Below are 20,806 nucleotides of genomic sequence, written 5' to 3' on the forward strand. Positions count from 1 at the left end.
CTTATATCTAACAGCCAAATGCTTAATATTATCCAAATTCTATATACTTGTGGGGATAGATAATTGAATGAATCTTGTATTTGGGGCTGTGACAGAGTAGAATGGGATGGACAAAGTGGCCTCAAAGTTCTGAAGGAAACCCTGGGATATAGTTTTAGTGCTTGGTCTATGTACAGTATGCCAGTTCCTATCAGAGGTTATTATCTTTTTAGTTTATTTTAGAGAGGCGATTCAATGTTTTTTTTTTTTCTTAGTAAACATCTCTTCCTACAAATTCCACTTCTGTCCAGCCAAGGATTTGGCACCTTGATCAGAGAGAATGAGGACTCAGGGTGAATTATACCAGGTCCAGAACCTTGAAACACAAATGACATTGATCAATGATGGGAGGGAAATGGAGATTGGCTATCTGCCTATTAAGAATAAAAAATAGGTTTGATGTTACCAAATGGTTGGGAAAGACTCAGAGGTTTAGACCCTTGAATATGAGCTCCCAAAAGAACCACTACAATTAATTGGTGAAGACTGAAATGGAAATGAGACCATGTGCTCAAGAGTGGTTTGCTTGCAAAGGAGAACATATTGATTGGTCTCACCAGGAAGTGAGGGACCTCCTAGACTAATACCAAGGAGTCAGACCTTTCTAAGTCATAGACACTCAGGACTTGTCTGTCAGGAAAAACCCTGAGTGTGGGAGCGAGAAAAGCCTGTTCATCACTGTTGATGTTTGCTAAATTCCTCCCGAGAGTTGGCTGGCCAGTTTAGGTAGGCCTGGGCATTGCTGCCAGCCTTGCTACCTTCACCTGCCGCAACAGGAAAGAAATGGTAAGGAAGCCAGAGTCATTTGACCTCCTGCATCAAAGGAAGTCATATGGATATGAGTTTTGTACCTCAGACCAGTCCTGTCCCTGCTCTAAAAACCAACAGACATCTCTATTTTGCTCATTGGGAACTACTGACTCCTTCCTCACCTCAATCACAAAGAAAGCCTTTCTCTGGAGAGCAAGCTGTGTCAAGGGCAAGCCCCGGGCGCAGGCTGGTGGATCAAGTCTGGTCTTTTGGGAGGAGACCGGGAACTGGGAGCGGGTAAAATTCCGAGTTTGAGAGTCACCGTCCGGTGCCTGTGGGGTGGTTACTTAGCTCCTGCGGGCAGAAGGGTCTGGGGGAGGCAGTTCTGGAGCTGGTCAGAGTACGCGGGGAGTTGCTAGAGTGAGTGGGGTAGAGGGTTCTCCCCGTCGGCCCTTTCTGAGAGTTAGGGAAGAGGATGAGGGAAGGGCAATGGGTGATGCTTGGATACGGTCAAGTCCTGCAGCGGTGCCTGGGACCGGTTCCAGAGGCCCGGAACGGTCCCGTGACCAAGGGTGGGAGCCACCTCTTGCCAACGCCCGTTCCCCAATTCCCAGGGCATCGGTGCCCCCGGATCCGTGGCGAGACCTTCCGAGCGTGCGAAGGCTCCAGGGAGCGTCCCACGTAGAGAGAAAGGGACGAGCTGGGCACCGCCTGGCCCTTTCCGAAACCCTGGGGTCCACTGTGGCAGGAAACGCACCACCCAACCTCAGCATGTCACCTCGGGGAGGAGGAGCCAGGTGGGTCGTCGCAGCTCCAGGAAGGGCTGCCAGGTCCGAGGCTTCGCAGCCTCTCGGAGGACAGAGGAGACTTCGGGCAAGGCCCGCGGGGTCCGGCGCCTCGGGGCTCCGGGGGTGAGGAGCCGCGCCGGCCGCGTGGGGCTCCCGAGGGTGGGGAGCCGGTGCCCGGCAGTGCCCGGCGGGCGGGCCATCGGCTGCCCGGCTCGGCGCCCGCCTCCCCGCCCCCCGGCTTCCTGCGGAGGCCGCGGCCGCCATGTTGTTGTGGGGCTGAGGCGGCGCCGGCGGAGCCGAGCGGCCGTGACAGGCTGCGCAACAGGTTCGCGGGCGGCGGCCTTACGACCAACCGGGCGGCGGCCGAGCAGGGTCTCCCGGCGCCCGCCCGCACCCGCGCCGGGAGTGCTGAGGAGCGCGGGGTCGCGCCTGACGTGCAGACGCGGCGGGGACGCCAGGTGGGTGAAGCCGCTCACCCGGGCTGCCGCAGGGCGCGGGGCAGGTGCGGGTGCCGCCGCCGCCGCCGCCCGAAGCTCGGCGGGCCGGGCTGTGGCGGCGCGCGTCCCGGACGGCCGGGGCGGGGGTCGGGAGCCCGGGCGGCCCCCGCGCTAGGCCCCTGCCGGGTTGGCCGCGCCGGGCGGAAACCTCCGGCCCCGGGTTCCTGCCCCCGCGCCGCCGGGCGGACGCCGGGCGGGCCGCGACCCGCAGCCTGCTCCCTGCGGCGCGCCGGGCCCCAGCCGCGCGCGGCCTCGTCGGGCAGGTGGCGGAGGCCGCTGGGGGCCTGGGCGGCGTGGCCCCCCGGCTTCCGGGCGGAGGCAGAAGACCGGCTTAGGGGCACCCGCACGCTTCCTCGGGGGCCCATTTTATTTTGGCGGAGTGGGTTTTCCCCTTTGGTAGTGGTTGGTGCAGAGTGTCAGGTGAGCCGCATCCCGGTGCGTCAAAGTGGCCCGAGTCACGGGAGGACGACGGCAGGAGGATGCTGGGCGTCCGCGCTCGCCGGGAGCCAAAGTTGGGGAAGGTGAAAATCCGACTGGGGCGTTGCTGAGTTCCAGGGTCTGCCCGGGGCGCGGAGAGGTGTGATCTCTGAAGCCAGAATAAAGTTTATTGCTCATAAAAACGAGGAGGACGCCTGCCTGTGCCTAATGAATGGGTAAACCGAGACTGAAACTGCAGAGGGCTTTCGTTCTGCAGAAGTAGGCTCTGTTGGGTTGATGGGTCTTGTGCTTTGTTGCTGAACTATTGCCGAGAGCCAGTAGGCTTCGCTTGAAACGCAGATTCATAGTGAGTTAAGAATATTTTTGACAGAGCCAGCCTCTTGACGGTAGGAATTAAGGTTAGCACAGAGATTAGGGCTTTACTCCGTGCTCCTGGTCTGTTTTGCTAGTGTTGACCTGCTTGTGCAGAGATAGGCAAGGTGTGACTTGAAATTTTGTGTTGTTAGTCAGCTTAATTTAGGTACCAGGACTGTACGTTAAGCTTCTTAAGCCTCTCAAAGAAATTAATGGCCACTCTCTCCTCGGTGCGTGCGGGTAGTACTGTATTGTTATGCAGCGATACATCTAAAAAAAAAAAAAGTGATAAGACCTAGAAGCAACCGAGAAACATCACACAAAATCTTTATACGAATTAATAATGGAATCCTTCACAATTTGAAGTTAGTAGCAACTCTGATGTGCTCACCTTTAGGTTTGGAGGCCGTGTCTGTGATTGCCTTAAATTTTTAAAGTGGAAGTATTTTTGAAGAACACTGGGGTTAGGGGATGTGTATTGCTGCTGTAGTACTAACAAGCAGCTGAAAAGCTTGCATTTTTTACCCTTTAATACATTCAGTAAGTATTCCCTGTGTTCACTTTTATATTGAAAAGTAGACTGGTTTAGTTAGTTCAACACATCTCGAGGCTCAAATCCTGATTTCTCCCGAGTTTGAGGAAATATGTTAGGCTCATTCTGGGGATTTATGACTTAAAATTTTTGTATTTTCACAAAAATAGAATACACTAATTACCCATGCTTGACAGCTTTCAAGGTTTTCTTTATCCATCTCTTTCATGTTTTCCTATTTTTATCTTTTAACCTATGTAGTTAGTATATCTCTCTTTAAAAAGTGGAAAATTTCTTACATAACCTTAGGATTTTTAGTATTCTGTGTGTGTATACACATACATGTTTGGAGAAAGATAACTGGGGATCACCGCTGAGCTACATCTCTAGGCCCTCCCTAGATCCAGACAGGTTCTCACCAAGTTGCTGAGACTGGCCTTGAATTTGCAGTCCTCTTGCCTCCGGAGTGGCTGGATTACATGTGTAGGCCGTCACACCCCTTGGATTTTTAGTTTTAATATATCTTTAATATAGTGTTTCACAATTTTCTATCTTTTTAATAAGAGAGAACATTTATCAGCCATCTCTTTCAACTATACTTTCTTAAGTATTATAAGGTGTCTATTGTGGTTGTCATTTTTAAAGTACTTAACTAATTTTAGGCCCTGTGCTATTTTTTACATAATTATTTAAACTCATCAAGACCCTAGAAGTAATTATTGTCCTCCCATCAAATAAATAAATGAAATGTTAACCTGGAGTTTAACTGACTACGTCTCTGAGCTTCTAAGTATAAGAGCTAGATTTCAAGCCAGGATCCTTCAGCACCTGTGTCCACTCATCTTGGTTCAGGGAAAAAAAAGTTATATGAGCATTCAATAATTATTTATTGAGTGAATGAACGAAAGTACATACTAGGTATTGATAAATAACCAACATTTTTATACACTGTACTTATAAAACATTTAAAGTTTAGAAATGATTTAGAATAAGTTATTTACATTACTAAAATGTGAAATACTACCATTTAACAGTACATTTCCTTGTTTCACTTTTTAGTTTTTGGTATTGGTGATTGAACCCAAGGGTACTTAACCACTGAGCCATATTCTCAGCCTTATTTTTAATTTTATTTTGAGACATGGTCTCTCTGAGTCACTTAGGGCCTCGATAAATTGCTGAAGCTGGCTTTGAATTTGCAATTCTCCTGCTTCAGCCTCCCAAGCCACTGGGATTATAGGAGTATGCCACCACACCTGGCCTGTTTTTAAAATTTCTCATTTATGGGAAAGTTTGTGGAAAAAATATTTTGAAAAACAGGCCAAGAAATTGTGAAAGGCAGGATTCCACGTGTAAAGCAGAAAAATAAGAATGTTTAGAATTAGTTCTGCAGTTGCATAGATCTAAAGCAGAAGATGCATTAGAAATGCTCTTTTTCTGCTTGAGTTCATTTTTTAAGTTTGTACCACCCTACAGTTATTGAGCACAGACACTAAAGTTTGCGTTCTCTTGGGTAAAGCATGCATATATATATTCTTAAGAAAGAGGAACTTAACTGGTCTTAAAGGATATGAAGGCAGAGCGGAAGTTGGGGAGGAAGGGAGGAAACTGAATAGAACTAGGACAGTGAATACATCAAGAATTAATGTATTTTCACAATTCCTAAGAGGGCAGCCTATTTCATTTGAAGAATGTATAGTAGCATTTTGAGAGATTCAATTAAAAAGAATTTTACAACTACATCAGAACACTGAATAATTTAGTTGTTTACTGTGGAGCTAACTCAGTAGTGATTATGGTGTAGACATTTAGGGGTCTACTTCCAGATGGTAGACATTTAACTTGTCTTATTTAACCAACTGTTTTATGTTTTCTGGATTCTTTTATTTGTGAATGTATGTTTATTTTAGAAAAAGTATATGTAGTTTAGTAAAAATTTTGCATATTGTCATCATAACTATACTAGATGAGAATACAGGCTCTCAAATTAGACCTCCTACCCCTAGCCCCAATACTAAATAACCGTACGACCTTGGGCAAATTACTCTAATTCTCTAAGTTACTGTTTCCACATCTGTGAAATGGGGATAGATCTCATATCAGTGCTGTACGTAATGGGCTTAGTGGAATGACTGCTGCTTAGTGTAAGTGGGTAATGTTACCTGTTATTATTCCAACTTGCTCAGTCAGAAATTTCAAACTAATTTAGCTTATTTCTTTGTTTGGGGAGGGAGGGATCTTTGTTTTAGTAACTGGGAAAGAAATTAGCTTTTTGCCCTTCATTTTAATCTTATCAAAATAATCCATATAGGAAGTCTGGAAAATAGAGTAGCAGAACTGACACATATTCCCATCTCCTAACACCCAACAAAGCATCTGCCCATTTAGTCCCTTTAATTTCTATTACTTTGGATTATCACTTCAAAATTTTTAAATTCAGGTGAAAAGAGGACTTGATTAGAGAGACTGATGTTGGGAAAGAATAGTATCAAATTGTGCAGGTCCAAATAGATAAGGAGCCCGCTGGGTTTCCACTGACCCTTAGGAGGGCCCTGGTAACCTCTGCTTTGCAATTTCATTTTTGCTGAAGCACTGCCATATTTGAACACTTAACCACACTACTACCCCTTCTTCCTCAGTCTTCCATCTAATATGCCTTGTGGCGCTTGTAAAATGACCACTTGAATATAAGAATTGAGAAACTGAAGTTATTAAATCTCACAACTTATATGACATTGGTGCCTTTACTTTTTAGTAAACTTGAAACACTTTTAGGGAGTTTAAGTAAGAACTTCAAAGATTAATGAAATTTGTTGAGAGTGATATGGATGGGTTGGGAATGCAAATGTAGCATTCCTTCTTTAATCTTTTAAATTAAGTCCTGAAAATCCAAGTGATAGAAGAAAAGCCTTCTTACTAGAAGCATTTTAGGTTTTCCTTTGCTAAAGTTCTAGTGAAATGCTTATAAATGGATTTTTGTCTTGCTGCAGAGACAATCTATATTGGAAGGCATTCCCTGTCCTTCCATCATTCTCAGCATGTCTGGTTCTCATTCCATTGATTCTTTCTTAAAGTTTTTACCTTCTTCTTTCAGCATCCTGGTTCCTACTCTTAGGGTTCCACTGTGTTCCAGAGAGCTGAGTAACTTGGATGATTGAGTTGGAAAGAGCCATTTAGATTAGATACCCTGTAACTCCAAAGCTCTCCAGTACCTGAGCTTTATGGTCTTTATAACATGAGGTAATTTGCATTTTGAAAGAGCACATGCTGCAGTTTACTCTTAAATCTATTGTTGATCTTGTTCTTTTCATGAGGTTACTTTTTCTCGTCTTTATCTTCACTGATTAACAACAACAAAAAAAAAGGGCTGGGAATGTGGCTCAAGCAGGAGCATGCTTGCCTGGCGTGCTTGCCTGGCAATACGTTCGTTCTGCCCGGGTTTGATCCTCAGCACCACATGCAAACAAAGATGTTGTGTCCGCCAAAAACTAAAAGATAAATATTAACAAAATTCTCTATCTCTCTTAAAAAAAAAAGTCTTTCTCCCCTTTCTGCTTTAACTTTCTTTATTCCCAATTACTTTCTTTCCTCTTTAAAAGTTAAGACCAACAGAAGTTACTTACAATTCATGGTGTGGAATTCATTTGTTCATTCTCTCATTTAGCAAAAACCGAATGCTCATGTGTTAGAAACTGGTCCAAACACTGATCCTGTAACCAGTGAACAAAATATACAAAAAACTCTGCTTTAGTGGTACTTACATTCAACAAAGGGAGCAGAGACAATAATGTGTATAGAAATTAGAATTGCTAAGTGCCATGGAGAAAATAAGTGGGAAGTGTGGTAGGGAGTGTGTCTAAGTAAGGGAAGTGATTGAGGGAAGCTTTTTGTGGCCATAAAAATTAGGAATTCAAAATTAAAGGATTATTATGGATATTTTATGAGTAAATGGTATCCTTAGTGTAAAATCAGAAACTTAAGAGTATTTCAGAATACCGCATTTTAAGATAAATGTTTATTATTTTAGTAGTATTATTTGGTTTGTGCCCCACAGATCACTGAATATTTCATTTTTCTATTCACTTAAGCCAGATGGAAGAAAGAAAGAAAGAAAATCTCCAGGCACATTGTGAGCCTAGAATAGAGATTTTTCAAATGGTTTAAAATAGATGCTTTATTTTGATTTTTCCTAAAAGTGCTGCATTGTGTTTGTTTTAAAATTCTATTGATTTTTTTATGTGTACTATTTTTTATGGTGCTGAATAATAAATGTTCTGTGTAGAAAATTGGAAAGCTGTAGAAAAATTTAAAGAGCATAATAGTCACGAATAATCATATTATCTAGAGATAACTATTGTTATTTTATTTTATTTGTTTTGGTACCAGGGATTGAACTCAGGGGCACTTAACCACTGAGCCACACCCCAATCCCTTGTTTGTATTTTATTTAGAGACAGGTTCTCACTGAGTTGCTTAGCACCTCACCAATTTGCTGAGGCTGGCTTTGAACTTTCAATCCTCCTGACTCAGTCTCCTAAATTGCTGGGATTACAGGCATGCACCACCGAACCCAGTGAGCACTGTTAATATTTTCATAGATCTCCTTCTAGGATTTTTTCTTTGCAGATGATAGAATGAATTATATCATGTATTCTCTTATGTAGCTTACTATTTTTGGGGGGGGGCAGTTTTAGGGATTGAACCCAGGGTCTTAAACATGCTAGGCAAGTACTATACCATTGAGCGACATCCCTCACCTGTTGTGTAATTTACTTTTTAGCTTATTGGCATTATCAAAACATTGTTCTATTTCACTATATATGTATCTACAATATCCTTTTTTATTTTTTTTTGGTACTGGGTATCGAACCCAGCGGTGCTTTACCACTGGAGCCACGTCCCCATCCCTTTTTATTTTTTTGAGATAGTCTCACTCAGTTGCTGAGACTAATCCCAAACTTTTGATCCTCCTGCCTCAGCCTCCTGAGTTGGCTTTATGATATGACCCTGCTACTACTGAATATTTGTAATATCTAACATTTAGTAAGTATTTAGTATATCCTAGTTATTTTTTTGAGATACTATATGTATTTTTACTCATTTAGTCTTTAGCTTCTCTGTAGCAGGTATTCTGTTACTTACTTTACACTTGGGAAAATTGAGCAAGGATAGGTTTAATAATTTGCTTAAGATCACACAGCTAGTGATTGGTAGATCTAGGATATGATCTCAGTCTGACTTTGATGCTGTGCTTTACTATATTGTTCATCTAATATTAAGGTAGTTTCTATTTTTTGTTATTTTAAATTGTGCCATATTCAATGTCCTTGTAGCTGTATTTTCGTTCACACCTGTGATTAATCCTTATAATAAATTTCTAGTAGTGGAAATATTGGATTAAAAGGTATGGGTATCTCTAAGGCCCATGTAAATATATCACTGAGTTGTCTTTCAGAAAAATTCATAAGTATCAAAGTATGAGTAAAATCAGTCTTGTTTCGCCATATCCTTGGAAACATTGACTTAAAAAAATCCAGTTTTGACTATCTTTTTTGAATTTCTCTCTGAGTAATTAAAAAAGGTTCTGATTTTTTCATTTTTCTTGAGAAATACTGATCTCTGCCTTTTTCTTTTTTTCACTGACATGCTTATTTCGTTTATTTCTAAGATTTTTTGCTGTTTTTATGATGTTGGGAATCAAACTTAGGGCCTTGCACATGATAGGCAAGTGCTATATCCCTAGTCCCTAAGAATTCTTTATATATTAAGAGTAAAACGTCTAAGGTATAGGTTTTATCCCCCTACCCCCAAGTTGTTTCTTAGTTCTTTTTTTTGGGTAAGTGTGTGTGTGTGAATTTAAAAAATAATAATAGCTAACATTTATATAGTACTTCTTTAAAAAATTTTTTTAAATTATAGATGGACATAATACATTTATTTTATTTATTTTTATGTGGTGCTGAGGATTGAACCTAGTGCTTCATTAAATGCTAGGTAAGTGCTCTACCACTGAGCTACAACCCCAACCCTGTATAATACTTCCTATGTTAATATATACTAATTGTTTTACATTTATTCATTTAATTTTTACAGTTTTTCCTATGAGGTAGTGCTAGAGTAGCCCCATTTACAAAGTCCTTTGACATTGTCTTTTAAATTGTCAGACTTTCTGTGTGCTGTTGGCCATTTTTCTTTCCAATTCCTAAAAATCTCCTTCCTTCTTATAGCCAGCTACTGGATACCTGTTGATAGTCTTTTGTCACGCAGTTTAGGAGTCATTTCCTTGGGGATTGTTCATCTAATAATTTTGTACTTTCCTAAGGTGTCCTTCTTCTATCTTTTCTTCATAATTATAGCAGTCATATGGAATTATAACTTTAGGTCTTTTTCTTCTTCTGCATTCCCTTCTCTTATCCTCTGATGACACAGTAAAAAATTGTTGATTTGAGTGCTCATGGTGATGCTGGTGATGTCAAGAAGTGAATCAACCATCTTAGTATATAAATAGAAAAACTTACACTGAGGAAATAATATTGAAACTGGGCTTTGCAGGCTAGTGGGGGAGAAGGGAAAGAGGAAGAAGCCCAGAGACTAAACTTGAGTGAAAACAAGTTCTGAGAGGTTGTTTAAAATAATTTAGAGGATTACTAACCTTGCCTGTGGGAAAGTCTAAGGAATAAATCCTTTGACCCCAGTATATTTTCTGCATTTCAGAATGTTTGAATCTTCTAGGTTGTATATCTGTACTCCCATAAAACAGCTTTAAATTTCTCTTCTGATTCCCCCCTTTATTAATGTAATGGGAGAAGTTGGAGGGAGAGTTCTGACCTCATCTTGGTAAGATTCTGAAAAGCATTGGGAAGTTTGATGAATTGATAGGCTAGTCCACTAGAAGCCTTCACCAGAAGTCCCAGAGAACAAGCCCTGAGTTTTTAATCTTTGGGGACTTCAAGTTCCTTTCCTATCTTTTTCCAGGCTGTGAACACATTTGATTAGACCTCAACTCTTTTTCTCCCCAGTCTGTTTTGTTTCTGACTTCTGTTCTGGCTTTGATAAGAGATGTTCTCTTAATTTGCTAATTTAATTTTGAGATATACTTATTGCTGGTCGTGAAGAAGAATAAATGAGCACTTAATACATATTAACAATGTAATTGTCATTTAGGGTAAATTCAATTCCTTTATAAATCTTTTTCCCCCCTTTAAATTTAACTTTGTTTCTCATATGTAACTTAAACACTTTTATGAAAGCAATATATGCCAGTTGTTGAAACTTTGCAAGATAGTTAAAAAAAAAAAGAAGTCATTCCAAATCTATCATCCACCGACAATTATGTTTTGGTGTCCCCTTTCCTGGGTCTTTTTTATTTGTTTGTATCTATGTATATATTGTATACATATTACAATGTAACATTGTAGTAAGGAACAGTGGGTTTTACTAATTGGGATTTTAGTTCCACCTCAGCCTATTAACTTTGTAAGTATAACAATTTCACTAAACCTCAGGTTTTTTCTTTAGAAAGTGAAGATTTCAGCCAGGTGTGGTGACACATGCCTGTAATCCCAGCTACTTAGGAGGCAGAGGCAAGAGGATCACAAGTTTGAGCAGTGTTGGCAACTTAGCCAGACCCTGTCTCAAAATTAAAAATTGCTGGGGATGTAGGTCACTGATGGAACACTTGCTTATCATGTGTGAGGCCCTGGGTTCAATCTCCAGTTCTGGAATAAGAAAGTGATATCATAATAATACTTATCTTTGTTGTAGTAAGGATGAATAGGCAATATATTTGATATGACCATATCATAATAAATATAATAGTAATAATCAGGCCTGTCCATTGGTTAGGTTAACGAGGACTGCTGCTCTGTACTACTGTCTGAGTCAGGGGCACTATTAATCTTGCTTTTCTTTTCTGAAATAAAATTCAGTTAAGTCTCAAAAATTTGTTTTTAACATTCCCAAGGGCCTATGAAAATGTTTAGTGAGGCTTCATTTAAAGTGTGATTTATCTTGGGTCAGTCTTAACAATTAGTGAGTGCCTAAGGTCTGGAGACCCTCCTAGGGTGGCCCTCATAATGGTGTTATCAGTGATAGCAAGGGCTTGGCACTTGATAAGTATTGCTTTTTGGCTACTGTTTTTCTCATAATGATAAATATACACATTTAAATTCTAAGAACATAAGCAGTTTTCATGTTATATGTTTTTTTAGTTGTTTCACATGTGCTAGGTAAGTGCTCTACCACTGAGCTACAACCCCAACCCTATATAGTACTTCTTATATCAATATATTCTAACTGTTTAAAAAATTAGTTTTATTAGGATTTAATTAGGATTTATATGGATTTGATTTTACAAGGTGGTAGCGTTACACTTGGCTTAGTATATTCCATTGTTGGACACTTAACATTATTCTTATTTTTTTCTGTAATTACTAATGCTGCCATGAACATCTTTGTAAATAAGCATTTTTCATATTTACTATTATTTCCTTATGACAGATTAAGGAAATGAAGTTGGTAGGATTCTTTTCTTTTTTAAATAATTTTTTATTTGGAGATGGACATAATTCATTCTTTCTTCCTTTCTCCCCTTATTCCTTTCCTTCTTCCTTCCTTTCTTTCTTTCATTTTTATGTGGTGCTGAGGATTGAACCCAATGCCTCACACATGTGAGGCAAGCACTCTACCACTGAGCTTCAGCCTGGGATTCTTGGTTAATATTTTCAAATTACCTTCTGAAGAATTATTCTGATTTTTACTTCTTTAGGCTATGTCTACAAGCACCCAGTTTCTCTCACCATTGCTAGCCCCTGGGTATTAGCCAAGGTGTTTTTTTTTTTTTTTTGTGGTACCAAGGATTAAACCCAAGGAAGCACTTTAACCACTGACCCACATCCCCAGTCCTTTTTTTATAGTTGTTGATGGGCCTTTATTTTATTCATTTATTTATATTCATTGCTGAGAATCGAACCCAGTGCCTCACACATGCTAGGCAAGTGCTCTACCACTGAGCCACAACCCTAACCACCCCCCCCCCCAGTCCTTTTATTTTTTAATATCTTTACTTTATTTTTAATTTATTTTTATGTGGTGCTGAGGATAAAACCCAGTGCCTCACATGTACTAGATGAGCACAACCTAGCCCCCTGTCCTTTTTTAATATTTTATTTAGAGACAGGGTCTCACTGAGTTTTTAGGGCCTTCCTAAGTCTCTGAGGCTAACTTTGAACTCACGATTCTCCTGCCTTAACCTCTCTCAGACTCCTGAGACCCTGGGATTACAGGCATATGCCACTGTGCTCAGCTTTTTTTTTTTTTTTTTAATGTAAGTTTATAAGCAGAAACAAAACAAAACTTCGTATTCATTTTCTTTCTTATTAGTAATGTTAACATTTATTAGCCAGTTTTATTTCCTTCAGTAAATTATTTGAGGTCTTAATGTATTCATTATCTATTTTAATAGCTCTCTGAACATTAAAAATATTAATTGATCATAATAATGTGTCGTGATTTTTCCCCATTTGTTTACCTTCTAATTTTGTTTTTGAAGGAATTCTTAAATAGTCATATAGATGAATGTTTATTCTTTCCTTGTGTCTTCCTTGTATTTTAGAGCTTTAAAACTCTGAAAATTATCTTTGTTTCGAAGAGGCGATATTTTACGTGAAAGTGATGCATCGCTCCAAATTTTTCCCCATATTCATTTTGAGTCAAGTAAATAGTTTTGCTTTTATGTTTACACTTCATATCAGACAGATGGGAATAGGCTAAATATTGCCCCCCCCCTCTTCACAACAGTGGAAGCTGAGTCACATGCTATTGTTAGGTGTTTTTTCCCTTTTGTGTGGGTGAATTCTCACTAGTTCAGAGTTATTGACTGATTCGTCTAAAATCAGTTTAATTTATAGCTTCAACATAATTTTACTAACTGCTTCAGTATTAATTTATCATTATTTTCTTTTATGCCCTCTTGTTGATTATTTGTGGGCAAAACTGAACATTTATAAAAATCCATGCTTATAATTTGTGTTTAAACATCCTAAACTGCAGAGACTAAGTTGCAGAAATAGAACTGAGAATTAAATTTGTATAGAGACATTTATCTTCTTTGAAGCCAAATATTAATAGAATTTGTACTGAAAATATTAATTAAAAGTATGTTTTTCTCAAATATTTAAATGAGAAAAACATTCTTTTCTTTTTTATTTATTTGTTTATTTTTTTAGTTGTAGGTGGAGACAATGTCTTTATTTTTATTTATTTATTTTGCAGTGTTGCGCTGAGGATCGAACCCAGAGCCTCATGCGTGTGAGGCAAATGCTCTACCACTGAGCTACAACCCCAGCCCTATTTTTATTTAAAAAAATTTTTTTAGTCATAGGTGGACACAATATATTTGTTTATTTATTATGTGGTGCCGAGGATCTAGCCAGTTCCTCACATGTGGTATAGCCCCAGCCCCAGAGGAAAACATTCATTTTTGTATAAGTGATACGACTATGTTTGTTGGTTCAGTGAAATCGTGTTGGTTAATGACTAGTTTAATTAATATTGATTAACAGTTGTAATAGCCATCATTTACATGCACCTTCTATTTGCCACATGGTGTCTGAGCCTTAAAATAACTTGGCATTTAGGTACAATTATCCATATGTATAAATTAGCAAATTGAGGCTATATCATGGCTAAGTCCAGAAACCTGGGGGGAGTCATTGCACTGAGATTAAGATTCAAGTTGGTTGATTTGTTTTCAAAGTTTAAGTTCCATTGTATTAGTCTGCTTGTCCTCTGTGCAGTTGAAAGTATGCTCATCTCTTATAATCAAGGGTTTATGCTTGAAGAATATTTTAGTGTCTACCATGTGGTTGACTGCTTGGCACTAGGTATGAAGACGTTAATAGGAGCTTACAGTCTAGTAGAGGTAGGGCAGGCAGGAAACAAAACCTTTTAATGTTAGATAGTATTATATTAATGAGCTAAAGACAAGATGAAATGTAGCAAAGGGAGTTTTCATAGAAAAGGTGGCAGTATCATTGAGGAGGCAGGTAGTTCCACAATAGAGAGGGTACATGGGAATAAGATGGAACTGAGGTGGAGTGGGAAGTATTTTAGTTCTTGAAAGGTAGGGGTAAAACCTTCCATTCTGTCTAATCACAATGGAATGAAATTAGAAATCAATGATATAATAAAAAATAGAAGCTACTCTAACACTTAGAGACTAAATAATATGTTATTGAATGATCAGTGGATAGCAGAAGCAATCAAGGATGAAATATAAAAAATAGAGGCAAATGAGAATAGTGACACAACATATCAAAATCTGGGACACTATGAAGATGGTTCTAAAAGGAAAGTTCACAATCCTGAACTCATTCATTAAAAGACTAGAAAGTCTCCAAATAAATAACTTAAGATAAAATGACATCATAAGACTCTGGAAAAAGAAAAACAAATCAATGCTAAACACAGAAGATGACAGGAAATAATAAAATCAGAGAATCAATGAAATTGAAACAAAAATCAAAACAAAAGTTTGGTTCTTTAAAAAAATTAATAAAATTGATAAACCTTTAGCTATGCTAATGAATAGAAAGAGGGAAAAACTCAAATTTCTAAAATTCATGATAAAAAGGAAATGGACACCTCTGAAATACAGAGGATAATCAGAAACTATTTTGAAAAACTTATACTCCAATAAAATAGAAAATCTTGAAGACATTGACAAATTTCCTAGAGACATATGACCTACCCAGATTGAACCAGGAGGACATGGTAAATTTAAACAGATCAATTTCAAGCAATGAAATTGAAGATACTATCAAAAGTCAACCAAAAAATAAAAGCTCAGGATGGGATGGATTCTCAGTTGAGTTCTATGAGACCTTCAAAGAAGAACTAACACCAATCCTCTTCAAACTATTCCATAAGATAGAAAGAGGGAACCTTTCCAAACTCATTCTATGAAGCTAGTATCACCCTGATCCCCAAACCAAAAACACATCAAGGAAAGAAAACTTCAGGCCAATATCCCTGATGAACATAGATGCGAAAGTTCTTTTTCTCTCTCTCTTTCTCTCTCTCTTTTTTTTTTTTTTTGGTGGGGGGATGGGTACCAGGAATTGAACCTAGGGGCACTTAACCACTGAACCACATTCCCAGCCCTTTTTTCTATTTTATTTAGAGACAGGGCCCCTGAGTTGCTGAGGGCCTCATAAGTTGCTGAGGCTGACTTTGAACTCTTGATCCTCCTGCTTCAGCCTACTAAGCCACTGGCATTACAGGTGTGCACCACTGTGCCCAGCAAAATATTCTTAATAAAATACTCACAAATCACATACAAAAACACATTAAAAAGATAGTGCGCCATTGTCAAGTAGGTTTCATTCCAGTAATGCAAGCTTGGTTCAATATACAGAAATCAATAAACGTAATTCACCACATCAATAAACATAAATACAAGAAACACATGATTATCTCAATAGATGCAGAAAAAACATTTGACAAAATACAGCATCCATTCATTTTCAAAACAGTAGAGTGACTGGATTTTTTTTTTAAAATCATCAGATAAACTCTTACAAAGAAGCCTCAATATGAAATATTTAAAACTAGAGCTCCTCTCACTGAAGTGATTATTACTTCCCAACTTTTTACTCTTTTTCTTTACTCCATTTTTGTTGAACCTCCTTTAAACTTCTAGAACACTAGGGAGCACAGTTTGAAGACTGCTGGGTTCTTTAAAGTCTCTTAACTCTTAAGATTAAGTTAATTCTTCAAAATTACATTACTTAAATCACAATGTCTTTAGGAGACAGTAGGAGTGGTCCTATTGTAATACTGGCTCTGTCCTTCTTTCAACTAGTCACTCTCTTTGGCTCAGAAACTAACTTCCTTTGTAACAGTTCCTGTCCATTACCTGTACAGTGTCATTCATTCCAAGGACACTGGAGTTCACTCACTTTGTCACTAGTCTCATGTTAGGTAATTGTTAGACAAATATTACCTCCTTTGTAACATGTCCAATACTTTGATTTATTTCCCAAGTAGTGAGAGGTCTATTCTCTGGGTTCTCATAGTATTTCTCAAATGTTTTTATTATAATGACCCTTCATATTTGATGAATGAATGAAAAAAAATGAATGGGTAGATGGTGAATAAGTATGTACTCTGAATTTCTTCCTACTGTAGAAACTAAAGTAGAAGGCACTTTTGCTCCAGTCATTCTTATATAGAAGTGACTTTGATCTCTTTGGGAACTAGATGAAGCTGGAATAATTTTCTAAACTAATCTCAAGTATAGTTTTAGAATTGTCCTTGTTTACCTACCATGTGCTGGAGTGGAGGAAACACTAGAAAGTTTTATAAAAATATACCTTCAGGAACTTGACTGTGTTGCTTTCTTGAATGTCAGGTCTTTCCTCAAATTTAAAGCAAGCTGCATTTAACTAATATGATTCAAAGTATAATTGAAAAACCCAAACTTTCCTCATAACTCCCAAGCAAAAGCCTGCAGAATTCAATGAGAAATAAACTTCTGTTTTTAAACATATACTTTATACTTAAAAGAAGCAATCATGTTACAGAATAGCTATTTGCAGGAGACAGTTTGGTTTAATTTCCATGGCTCTGGTGTCTGTCTAGTTTTGAGGAAGCAGTTTGGAGTATTATCTGCTTTGCACCAGACCTTTCTGCATGTTAGTTTGGCTTTGCCTTGTTCCCTGCTTCCTTTGCTTTGTTTCCGTGTCAACCATATTACCCATCTACTCAGTTTATTTGTTTAGCAAATAAATCTTGTTTTCTCTGGGAAGTCTCATTTATGAACTAGTCATATAGAACTAAATAAGGAAAATGTGAAATGGAAATGCAGTGAGCTAAATGAGGTTAATATGCATTGAATTAGTATTACAGACATAACTAGGAGACAGTGACTAACTGCTAGAGAGGATAGAAGTCTTTTAAAGAAAAATGACGTTTGAGTTAGGAGTTGAAGAATCAGAAGAAAGCACTGTGACCACGATAGATGGAGCAGTTCTTTATGAAGGAACAGGGAGAGAAAAAAAAGAAAGGTCATCACTGTTTCAAGAAAAGGTTGGTGTACCGAGGACCAAAGAATCAGGGAAAGTGTCTTCAAGTGAACGTGTTAGAGTAGATTGGGGTGAGATTCTTCATACCAAGAAATTTGGACTTTAACTTGTATTCATTGGAAGACTTTACGTAGGATAGAAATGTTAATGAGTGTTTTAGGAAAAAACTAGTAGCTCTGTGGATGGGTCCTAAAAATGGGAAACTGTTTTAGGAGGTTTTTGTTCTAATTCACATTATAGCCTAGTGATCAGAATCTCCAAATGATGGACCTGGACATCTATAGAATTGGTCAATGTCCCAGGTGTTGTGATTGGGCAAGTTGGGAAATTGTTTTAAAAATAGGGCACTGGACATGCATGTTAGAGTTGTGGTTTTTGAGACTAGTTTTGCTATTTAATTTGTGAGTTTGTATAAGTCTCTTAGTTTTCTCTTCTTGAAAATTGTGTAGTTTTGTAGTAAATAATTACTATAAGTCATCATTTCTATAGTTCTCTGCTTCTGAAGAAAAATCTGACTGTAATTGAGCCACTTCTTATAATGGCTAAGATTTGTGCCACCCCCCCCCACCTTACTGACCTTTTGTAGATGATTTCCTACTTCTGTCCTAGCATTTCTATTTTTCTTAATATGAATACATTTTCCTAATTCTTCAAATTATATTTGGTGATTTCTCCAAATTGCATTTGGATTATATTAAATCAAAGCAGTCTCCTTTGCTTTATACCTTGGGTTGAACCCATGATGTTTTACCAATGAACTACATCTCCTGCCCTTTTTGTTTTTATTTGGAAATGGGGTCTTGAGAAGTTGCCAAGGTTGACATTGAACTTGCCATCCTCCTGCTTCAGCCTCCCTAGTTGCTGGGATTATAGAGATGTGCCATTACATCCTGCTCTAATACATATTATCTACCAAGTATATTTTCTTGGTTTCTACAAATGGTATGGCAGTTCTGTATTATTTTTTTATAGAGCAGAAAAATCTCCACATGAATATTCTAAATAGATAACTAGCACAGTTCAAATTATGATGACTGCAAACTTTCAAAAATGCCCCTAGTAACATGTCATTCCTTCTATAGAGTAGAAAAGGGTGTTTGTTGGACAGCCACCAGGCACGTAACCGAGATGTTGGTTACTCTTTTTCTTCTTTTCAGAGGATTATACCAAGAGGTAAGTTATCCCCAGTTTAGGTATGTGATTGATGTCCTGTGTGTTAGGAGACAGCCTCAACTTGTTTTTCTTTTCCCCTACAAAGAAATACACCAACATTAAGTTTACCTGTGCTTACAGGAACTTATGACCTACTCATCACTAATTGCTAACTCTGTTTAAAAGAGAAGAGAAAGGAAGTTTGTGGGCTTTAGAGTTAGATTGACATCGGATATCATCCTGGTGTCATGACTGAATTTGGGCAACTAATCTAACCTCTTAGCTTCATCATCTTTGAGATGAATATAATGTCATCTGACTTGCAGGGATCTTGTGAGGAGTATGAAATATTATTAACAAGGGTGTATAAAGCTTCTTGGACAGAACCTGGAAGGTATTGGATTCTGTGAATATTAAACATGACATGTGTAGATCAATAGAAGTGTGTTGAATTAATAGTAAATACTAATTATTAACTATTATAATTATGTGAAGTAAAACATAATTGTGTTTTAAAAATGTAAAACATAGTCTTATATAGCTATTGTATTTTTCAAAATTTTATTTTTAATTGCAAGTAGACTAGAATTGTTTATTCATGAGGTAATTATTCCACAGTGGGGCAGAGAGAATTAGTCTAAATATAACATATGCAGTGGTATGCTTTAAAAATTTAATAATTCCAACAAGTTATTCTATTATATATTTATTTATTTATTTTGTGGTACTGGGGATTGAACTCAGGGCCTCACATATTCTAGGTAAACACTCTACCATTGAGCTACATGTATTCCAGCATTTTGATTTTGTTTTGAGACCAAGTTGGGTGTTGCCAGGCTGGCCTTGAACTTGCAACCATCTTTCTTTAGCCTTCTAAGTAGGTGGGATTATAGGTATGCATATAGATGCCAGTGCCTGGCATGCTACCATATTTAGATATTATTGTGGTCAATTAGATGTTGTATACATATGTAATGTTACCAATACACATATGTATATGTGGAGAGCAAAATCCCACATAGGAAGCAAGGAAGATTCTGTAATATTAAGTACCTTCAGTTTATCATAAGGGATTTGCCCTTCCTGTCCATCATTTTCTGGTTAGGACCATGCCTGTGATTATTGAGCATTTACCGTATGGCACTGGTATACTCAAAGAATATATGGTGACTAGCTAAAGATTCTAGATAGATGACTTATAAATTTACACCTCCATACGATAGATTAAGGCTTTATGACCATGGCATTCTATTCCCCATTTGTCTTTCTGTTTGTTCAAACCATCTTTAGTAATACACTTGCTGACATATAGACTTATGTGTTATATGTAATACTGTTGGTGAATTTTCTCCTGTTTTAAAATTGTCTTAGTCACAGAAAGCTAACAAAAGAGAGGTGCTTGCTACTGCATGTTTGTAAATAGGTAGTTACTCTGCAGGTATACATCGTATTTTGGCTTTACATTGCTTTCAGTAATTTAATATTGAGGAAGTAAAAATGTTATGCTTGTTTGTGTTGAACCACAACTCCAGTTTTGAATCAAGTTAAAGCAAGCTTGTATATGTATACTCAGGAACTGGCTAGGACTGTCTCTCCCAAAATCCCAGGCTAGTAATCAGTACCCCAGCTCTCCAGGAACATGGTTTTATAGCACAAAAAGTTGCAGAAGGTGGGTGTCTTGAGTACTAACATATAACAGGATTTTGACAAGCATAATATAAAGGCAGATAGTAGGTTAATGATCTACATGGCATGATGATAGGTAGGGCATAAATTCAGATCCCAACATCAGAATTTATGCCGCTGAGGTTTCAAAGAGGGTTGTTATCTGGTCAGGGGGAGCCAGGACTTATAAGGCGTCAGGAAGATTTTAGAGAGGGTTCTTATCTGTCAGGGAAAGCCAGGCATGGGTGAGTTCAAGGCATTCCAAACAAGTTTAGAAATCAGAGTAATTTATAGTAAAACAGAAATTAACTTTTCATGACTTTGTGATGTGATGGCTTCCAGTCTTAAAATGGAGTTAGCCTGGGTTCATCAGTCTGTAGAATTTCAGTATTTTAGGAAGTTGTAGTCCTAACTTGGTTTATAAGACTTCCTTTTGTGTAATTTTTTTAGCTGGTCACACCTCAGTTTACCCAATCTCACAAATTCTGAGAGTTATCTCTTTGATTC

The 20,806-nt window shown here is 38.3% G+C and overlaps 1 protein-coding gene across 9 annotated transcripts in view; it reads left to right on the plus strand.

Moving 5' to 3' along the window:
- Nucleotides 1-1,389: 1,389 nt before the first annotated feature.
- Itsn2 (intersectin 2) overlaps nucleotides 1,390-20,806 on the plus strand; it is a 126,350-nt gene continuing 106,933 nt past the window's right edge. For 6 of the 9 annotated variants that reach the window (XR_013429185.1, XM_078029577.1, XM_078029579.1 and 3 more), the window contains exon 1: nucleotides 1,895-2,035. The gene's annotated coding sequence lies outside the window, so the exon portion shown is untranslated. Of the gene's footprint in view, nucleotides 1,701-1,894; nucleotides 2,036-2,380; nucleotides 2,495-20,806 lie in introns of those variants that run through there. The other 3 variants (XM_005322591.5, XM_040271373.2, XM_078029578.1) reach the window with 3 other exon arrangements.

The sequence above is a fragment of the Ictidomys tridecemlineatus genome, chromosome 12 (genome assembly GCF_052094955.1).
Source record: "Ictidomys tridecemlineatus isolate mIctTri1 chromosome 12, mIctTri1.hap1, whole genome shotgun sequence".
Classification (NCBI taxonomy): Eukaryota; Metazoa; Chordata; class Mammalia; order Rodentia; family Sciuridae; genus Ictidomys; species Ictidomys tridecemlineatus.